This window comes from Lepus europaeus, chromosome 3, assembly GCF_033115175.1.
Source record: "Lepus europaeus isolate LE1 chromosome 3, mLepTim1.pri, whole genome shotgun sequence".
NCBI classification, from domain to species: Eukaryota; Metazoa; Chordata; class Mammalia; order Lagomorpha; family Leporidae; genus Lepus; species Lepus europaeus.
In genome coordinates this window covers 652,729-658,916 of record NC_084829.1, presented here as the reverse complement: position 1 = coordinate 658,916, position 6,188 = coordinate 652,729, and the positions used below count along the sequence as shown (strand labels likewise).

Sequence of the window (6,188 nt, the reverse complement as noted above, 5' to 3'; positions counted from 1 at the left end):
TAGCTCCAAACCCGGCTGCTGGAGCGGGTGTTTAACCGCTCCCGTGGGCCGTTCTGTCTTGGGGACGCACAGCCGGTGTCAGCCGAGACAGCGAGGAGAGGGACCCGCCCGCTCCTCCCGGGCTGAGCGAGTTCTCCCCCAGCCCCCACTGTCCCCACCCGCGGTGCAAGGACTCAACGGCCCCGGGAGTGGGGGCGCGGGCCCTCTGCGAAGTAAGCGGCGCACCTGTTCGCCGGGCGTTCTTTGGCTCCACGCACACCCTGGGCTGTGCCTCCAAGGCGTGCGCCGCGCTCCTTTCATCAAAGAACCAGCCCTTAGATGAACGTCCAGATTTTCTTTTTACCGTGGATGGTCACTTCGGGTTTCAACTCTGCGCAAGCGCTGCCAATCTGGCGGCCAGGGCGAGCGCGCCCGGGGCTCGGTGCGCCCTGAGGGTCCGCGGCGGACGCCGACCGGGCGGGGGCCGGGCTCGGGGCGTCCACGGGCGCCTCCGCCCACTGGGACCTGAGGTCCAGGTGGCTCTGAGGCGCCAGCGTGATGTTCGTCCCGTTGACGGCAACCCCTGAGAAACCTTGATCGGACGCCCTTCCAGCGCGAAGCTTGGCCTGGGGAAGAGCTGCCGTCCAGCATGGCCACTTAGCCCTAGGAGGCCACCACTCTACACGTAGTCGTGGCCGAGTGGTTAAGGCGATGGACTAGAAATCCATTGGGGTCTCCCCGCGCAGGTTCGAATCCTGCCGACTACGGTGCCCCTTGGGTCAGCCTGGGCTCCCTTGCCAGAGCTGGTTCCCAGATTTCGTTATTGCTGGTTTGGGGTATCCTGCGGGGGCAGGGGTCATTTTGGCTGTGTCTTGTTTTGAATCCCGTGAGACCTGTTTGCTCCTCCAGCTTCCCACTAAGGTGCAGCCTGGGAGCCAGCAGGTGTTGGCTCAAGTGCCCAAAGAAAACCCTCGCACAAACTTCTGCCACGTGGTCTGGGGGAGTGTCCTGCTCTCAACACTTCTTTTGTTTTTAACATTTTTATTTATTTATTTTCACTTTTATTTGAGAGACAAGGGAGACACAGATCTCTGTGCTGTGCTAGCCCCAGACTCACAACAGCCAGGGCTGGGCCAGGCTGAAGCCAGGAAGGGGCCCAGGTAGGTGGCAGGGACCCAGGTACCTGAGCTGCTGCCTCCCTGTTGCCCATTAGTAGGAAGGTGAAATCTGGGAATGGAACTGGGACTTGAGCCCCATTGCTCTGATATTGCAGGCGGATATCACAAAAACCCTAAATGACCAGTAGTATCCAGCTCATTAAATAACCTGTGGAACATGCACACAATGGAGGAGGCTGCAGCTGACGATACTAACGAGACGTTTCCATGAACATGATTTATGTCTGTATATAATTAGATGTAATTTGATATAATTGCAGACTCAATATAGTTTCAAGAAATAATAGAGACCCATTTACCCAGTCTCCCTCAATGACATCTTGCAGTGTTATGATACCACAAGCCAAAGATTAACTCTGACACAATCCACCAATCTCATTCAGATTGCCCCCATTTTACTTGTATTCAAGTGTGTGTGGTGGGACGGTGTGTAGTTCTATGTGATTTTAGCTCACATATATGTCATGTGTCCAGTACCACAGACAAGACACAGAACCATTTCACTACGGCCGGAAGCTCTCCTTCAACCCAACTCCTTCCCACACTCCATCACTAAAAACCAGGAAATTACAAATCAGGTCTCCATTTCTATAATTTAGTCGTTTCTAGAATGATATATAAATGGGGCCATACAAATACAACCTTTTGAGACTGGCTTATCTTCATCATTTCCTAGAGATTCATCCAGATTGTTTTGTGTATCAAAGATGATTTTAATTTGCATTTCCCATCGGCTAATGATGTTGAAGGTTTTTCATGTTCTTGTTTGCCTTCTGCATATATACTCTCATCAGTGGAATCTCGTCACGTTTTTTAGTCATTTTCTAAATGTTTTCTTTTTCTGTTGTTTTGAGAATTCTGTATACATTTACTATTCTTTGTCAGATACACACTTTACAAACATTTTCTCCCAATTTTCAGCTTGTTCTTTCAACCCCTAAATAAAATCCTTTTTCAGATTAAAAGTTTTGAATTTTGATGAGGCCCAATTTATCAAAATTTTTTTTTCTTTTAAGGACTTTGCTCTGGGTTTTAAGTCTCAGGACTGTTTGCCTGACCTAGATTCCAAAAATCCTCTTTTATGTTATTTTCTTAAAGTTTTATAGTTTTACATTTTCTATCTCTGTGATTCACTCTGAGTTATTATTTTTATAAGGAATAAGGTTTGAGTTGATGATGATGTGGATTTCTATTTTCAGGTTTTCTGTTTGTTTTGTTTTGTTTTGTTTTTGTTTGTTTGTTTTGTTTTTTTGCCTATGGGTGTCCAAGGGCTTCTGTGTCATTGTTGAAAAGACTGTCCCTCTTGCATTGATTTTTTTTAAAACTTTTGTAAAAAATCTATTGGGATTATTTTCATGGGCCAGTATACATTTTTATGTGAAAGAAATAGCCTAGACAAACACTGTATATTACTTTGCTAAGGTTAATTTAAAACTAAAGAATGGAATGGAATGAATGTTATTTTATACACACATGACTCTGGAAGTTTATACAAAAATTTGTGTTGTAGAGAAAAACTGAACAGCTAACACATGGGTAAAAGAAATTTTATTATTCATTGTATATATTTATACAGCACAAAATCATTCAAGCTTTATATTATGATACTTTTAAATACTAAAATTATGAATATACAAAGAAAATAAATCTATTTATATCAATTCAGCTGTCAATATTATATATAAATGTGCATCAATACGTACATTAGTACATTTACACTGTATCTGCATCAATCATTGTCTGTTCCTTTATTAGACTTGTCTTTCCAGTTCTATGGAAGCTAAAGGATTTTTGCTGTCTTTATTTAATCTATAAGCAGGCTGGGTTTGCATGAAGCAAGCATGGCCTCTGGCCTGCTACACTCAGATGCAGGCGTGAGTGTGCTAGGAGGCACAAGGGGCCGTTAGCATGTGAAAAAGGAAATCCCTGAAAAGGTAACAATCCTACGGTGCCACGGTGAGAAACTAGCAAGTGCAGTCCTGCCACTGTTAGTTAAGATTGCTCAGCCTTTTCTTGGAGGAAAAGAGAAATAAAACACCACCCGCTCTGTCATAGCTGAAGAGCCCAACTCTGTGTTTCCCGGCAGCATGAAGGAGCTCGAACACAGGCAAAGTTAAGCCCAGCACAACAAGCCAGGTGAAGTTCCTTAAAGAAGGAGGTACCTACATACCTCACTTGCAATTTCAAAAGTCCTCACCGTAGTCGGCAGGATTCGAACCTGCGCGGGGAGACCCCAATGGATTTCTAGTCCATCGCCTTAACCACTCGGCCACGACTACATGAGAGACAATTGCTCTGTCGCAGTAAAATAGCCATGCTGATACCTAAGCCCATCAGATGTGTTTGCTGTCAGTGCTTCCTACTTGTCGACATCATTTACGTGACTATCACACGGTTACTCCATGTGGACAACTGACATTTTATCCTCAGAACTGGAACGGCTCCTTATTCTGATGGGATGGTTTCCAGCTCTGTCAGCCTCTGACAAGGATCCATGGGGCACCTCCCACAGCTGAGATCGGCTTCACCACCTGCTGCGGAATTCTATGTACTAACAATGATTTTTTAACAACCTCAAAGAACCACACAGTTTTGATCATTACCATAAACTTTGGAGCACCCACATTGTGGGGTTTGACAGCTAATGAACTGAAGGAGGCTCCCTTCTTTGTACTGAGACGAAATATGCTACAGGATATTCTTCTAAGAGAAAGAAATAACAAGAAGCAATAGATGGGGTTATTGCTTGTGTAAAAATAGTGAACAGACTGTGTAGATACTAATCTTTTAACTGCGGAATTATGCTACATTTGTTTTCACTTGGCTACTGCAGATACAAACTGGATAGAGTGCATGGGTAGAAGAGAGATTTTAGTTTTCAGCGTATATATTTCAATGTAAGTTGAATTTTACTGTCATTACTGTGTATTGGTGGGTTTTCCTTCATTGTGCATGTATACCTAAGAGTGGAATTACTGGGCCATAGCAAACATTCTACGTTTAACAGTTCGAGGAATTGCCAGACTGTCTCTAATATGAATGAATTATTTAATGCCCAGCAGTTTATTATGGTTCTGATTTCTCCGTGTTCTCCCCAGACTTTTTGGAAATTGACATTTTGATTACAGCTTGCCTACTCCATGTGCCAAGGTATCTCATGTGACTTAGATTTTAATTTCCCAGATGACTAATGATATAAAACATCTTTGCATGTGCTTATCAGCCATTTGTACATCTGTCTTGAAGAAATGTCCAGACATGTACTTGGCTCATATTTAATGGGTTGCCTTCTTATTACTAAGTTATAGGAGTTCTTTATACACTCTTGATACAAGTCCTTGTCAGATTTAAGATTTTTGAATATTTTCCTCCATTCTTTGGGTTGTCTTTTCCCTCCCTTGACAGTGTCTTTTAAAGCACAAGAGCCCTACTTTTCAATGAAGTTCAATTCGTGCATTATTTTCCTTTGTGCTTTTCGTGTCATATCTAACAGTCCATTATCAAATCTGAGATCATAAGGATTTACCCCTGTGTTTCCACCACTGGGGTCTTAACACCCTTGTCAAGTGTCATTCATTTCATAAACATTTGGTGGTTTTCAGAGGATAAGCTGTGTACTTCTTTTGTTAAAATTGAGTATTTCATTTTTTCTGATGCATTTTCAATGGGAGTATTTGTTTTTGACCCTTCTTTCCTTCCTTATAAGATACAAGTATCTTAAGTCTCCCAGATGCAAATATTAACATGTCAGGAAACATCACAACTCAAATTGCTCAGTACAGCTTATGTGCACAAAGCCAACACAGGAGTTAAAGAGGAAGCTCAAAGCTGTGGAAGGAACAAGCTCTTTGGGCTCAGCGCTGGATTCAGAGACCAGGGTACCAACCATCACGCCACAGGACCGGTTTGGCTAAACAGTCTCTCCTGTGACTCATGATGCGACACAAGTCCATTTCTGCATGAGTTCTGTCTTACTGACCTTGGTAAGGTAGCACAAAGGAAGGCAGGTGAGGCACAGGCCCTTAGGGTGTTCGAGGCCACTGGCAGTGCACGCTATAAACATGCCAATGGGTAGAGAAGCCGCTTATGACTGCGTTTAGTTAAACTGGGATGGGATTTGAAGATGCTGACGGGAAGAAGGTGCGTGGTCCACGTCTTTCCAGCTACAAGCGGCATTGGCGGAACTGGATCCTTAAAGTGGTGCCCGCTTATTGTCAGAAGTCAGTGCACCCCGGGAAGATGCCGAGAAGGGAGCAATTCCCTGCACTCGCAGAGTAGCCCCGTCCCCAAACCTGGGTTTTCCTCAGTGGTTCTATTCATTTTTTAAAAAACAATCATTTTTAAACAAAACAGAACTCCCCAAACCGTCCAAGTCTGCGTGTTGGTTGCAGACAATCTTCAACTGTCTGGGGAAAAGATTCTGGCTTATCCTCCCGACTGAAGAACGAGCCGTAGTCGGCAGGATTCGAACCTGCGCGGGGAGACCCCAATGGATTTCTAGTCCATCGCCTTAACCACTCGGCCACGACTACGTGGGGAGCAGCGGCCTCCTCGGGCTAAGTGGCCGTGCTGGACGGCAGCTCTTCCCCGGGCCACGGCTGCCGCCAGAGAGGGCGTCCGCCCGGCTCCTCGGCTCCGACGCCGGGAAGGGAGAGGCCGGAGCGGCCGCCGGGACTGACGGTCCTGGCCACCTGCAGCCGGGTTCGGGACCCGGTGAGGCCCCTGCGGGAGAAACCGGGTTCCCGTCCACGTGACAACTCTGCCGCGCGGGCCGCGGTGAACGGAACCCGCCGGTTCCCAAAACTAGCGCCCCCCCCGCCCCGGCTTGCTTTTTACGTCCCCGCTGGACTGGGACTCGACGCGGTCCACACAGCCCGGGGGCGGCAGCAAACCCGAGCGCGTTCCGCCATCGTGGCCGTCGGGTCCCGGCCTCTCCGCCCCCGCGCTGAGAGCCGCTCCTGCGCCCCCCGCCCGCGCCTGCCGGTCCTGCGCCCCCAGTCCGCGCCTGCCGGTCCTGCGCCCCCAGCCCCG

General features: G+C 46.9%; 3 non-coding genes across 3 annotated transcripts; 1 reads left to right on the top strand and 2 right to left on the bottom strand.

The window, feature by feature from the left end:
• The first annotated feature begins 664 nt into the window (after positions 1-664).
• Positions 665-746, top strand: TRNAS-AGA (transfer RNA serine (anticodon AGA)). The gene has a single exon. It is a non-coding gene; the product is annotated as a tRNA-Ser (tRNA).
• A 2,608-nt stretch (positions 747-3,354) lies between these two features.
• TRNAS-AGA (transfer RNA serine (anticodon AGA)) lies at positions 3,355-3,436 on the bottom strand. Its single transcript has one exon. It is a non-coding gene; the product is annotated as a tRNA-Ser (tRNA).
• Positions 3,437-5,607: 2,171 nt separating this feature from the next.
• On the bottom strand, positions 5,608-5,689 carry TRNAS-AGA (transfer RNA serine (anticodon AGA)). Its single transcript has one exon. It is a non-coding gene; the product is annotated as a tRNA-Ser (tRNA).
• Positions 5,690-6,188: the final 499 nt, after the last annotated feature.